This window comes from Rana temporaria, chromosome 2 (genome assembly GCF_905171775.1).
Source record: "Rana temporaria chromosome 2, aRanTem1.1, whole genome shotgun sequence".
NCBI classification, from domain to species: domain Eukaryota; kingdom Metazoa; phylum Chordata; class Amphibia; order Anura; family Ranidae; genus Rana; species Rana temporaria.
This window is the reverse complement of record NC_053490.1, coordinates 221,921,030-221,923,569: the sequence shown is the minus strand read 5'-3', so window position 1 is coordinate 221,923,569 and position 2,540 is coordinate 221,921,030.

The window sequence follows — 2,540 nt, the reverse complement described above, 5'->3', positions numbered from 1 at the left end:
CATACACATGGTCACACTAAATTCCAACCGTCAAGAATGCATTGACGTATAACACTACGACGAGCCAAGAAAAATTAAGTTCAATGCTTCCGAGCACGCATCGATTTTTTTTTCGAGCATGCGTGTTTTTTTCCCGTCGGAATTCCATATAGACGAACAGAAAAATTGAGAACCTTCTCTATCTAAGTCCGTCGGAAATTCCGATGGAAAAAGTCCGATGGGGCATACACATGGTTGGAATTTCCGATGAAAATCTCCCATCTGACTTTTTCCATCGGAAATTCCGACCGTGTGTATGCGACATTAAGCAGATATGAGAGACATATGAAGATACATTCACAATAAATGGTAAAAATTCACAAAGCTGTAGACTAGAATTTCGTAAATTTCTTCCAAGTTTATAGACGCTCATCGGCATCATCTTGCCATTGCTATGATTAAGGAAATGGATAAATGTGATTAAAGGATACACATATTTATACTTATATATATTATATACACTTGTATCTTGTAAATAGGGCTTCTGGGAATTGCTGAATGTAGCACATTACTACTGTTTGTTAAAAGCAGACCCCCTGTTCCAACAGGCCTGGTTGTATGGCTACATCCTTAGCTGTACTACCTAAAAGGACTAGAACATTGAAAGCTGACTATGTAGGGTTTATGCCACTGATAGAGAGTAATCGTCATCGTTGTCAAGATGTTGTTTTTTCTGCCTAAACCTCTTTCCCATTGCCCGGAGTCATACTAGATTGTCAGCATTATGTAATGCAATAATACCTGATTGGCTCTGATAACTTCCCATTGTAAGCTTGATTCCTGCAATTTTAGTGGATTACTAGTATGATATAAAACATGGGTCTCCAAACATTCTAAACATAGGGCCGGTTTATTGTCCTTCAGACACTTGGAGGGCCAGACTTTGGCCAGCGGGAGTGGAAATTTTCCTGGCATCAGTGGGAGTAAACATCTGGTATTAGGGGGAGGAATAGTGCCCCATTGCTGGTATCATAAGAAGGAATAGTGCCCCATTAGTGGTGTCAGTGGGAGAAATGGTACTCCATTGTCGGTGTCAGATGGCAGAATAGGGTCTCGTATCAGTGGGAGGGATAGTGCCCCAAGGGCCTGATAAAGGCAAGCAAAGGGCCGCATCTGGCCCTGGGGCCGCAGTTTGGAGACCCCTGATATAAAATATAGAATTTAGGTAGTTATGATAGCGTGTAGTTATGCTAGCAGTATTTTGAAACACAATTTTAAATGACTTCTTAATTGGAGCTAGATAGTTTTTATATTTGCTCATTATGCATTACGACTGTTATTTATTTTGAAAAATGAAAATAATGTACCCGATTCATGTAGATATTGATTATTTATAAATATTAATACTAATACTATTATTATTGATGTAAATATTTCCTAATTTATTATTTATAAATGCAATTTCAAAGAGAAACTAGTCACATCAAATATGGTTTTGACTAACTAAATCAGGACTGAACATTAGCCATCTCTTTAATGATGGCCAAACCTATGCATATCATTTGTTCTAAATTACAGATTTATACACAAATCCAATGCTCATTTATAGAATTGTGATGTATTCCTTACACAACAAATATTCTTTTTTTATAATGTCATTTTAGGCAATCCTGGTGGATCAGTAAAACTGCTAAAATAAAATTACTAGCACTAGCTTGTTGTTTCAGTTTCGTCTTCCCCTGTAGCAGACCTGTAATATCCCTACATTTTACTTACAACATCCCAGCATGACTAGCCTGTTGGAAGGGCCTAGGCATTCCCATGTGGAGGTGCTCCAATGCCAATTCTGGCAGATAAGGACTTCTGGGCCCAGATTCACAAAGGACTTATGACGGCGTATCTCCAAAGTACGCCGTCGTAAGTTCGAATGTGCGCCGTCGTATCTTTGCGCCTGATTCATAGAATCAGATACGCCTCACGGTTGGCAAGATACGAGCGGCGTAAGTCTCCTATGCCGTCATATCTTGGGGTGCATATTTACGCTGGCCGCTAGGGGCGCTTCCGTATATTTCCGCGTTGAATATGCAAATGAGCTAGATACGCCGATTCACGAACGTACTTGCGCCCGTGTATTAAAATACGCTGTTTACGTAAGGCGTACGACTGGCGTAACTTTACCCCTCATAAAGCAGGGGTAAGTCCTGTTAAGGTATGGACGTCGGAAACGTCGGAACAGCGTCGTATTTGACGTAGTTTGCGTAAGTCGTACGTGAATGGGGATGGGCGTAGGTTACGTTCATGTCGACTAAGCATTGAGCCGGCGTAATTTAGGGAGAAAATTTGACGTGATACTGAGCATGCGCGCACATGCACCATTCGTAAGGCGCGTCATTTACGTGGGGTCACGATTCATTACCATACACCACGCCCCCTACCAGCCTACTTTGAATTAGGCGGGCTTACACCGGCCCATTTACGCTACGCTGCCATAACTAAGGACGCAAGTTCTTTGTGAATACTGCACTTGCCTGTCTAAGTTGCGGCGGCGTACCGTAAATAGG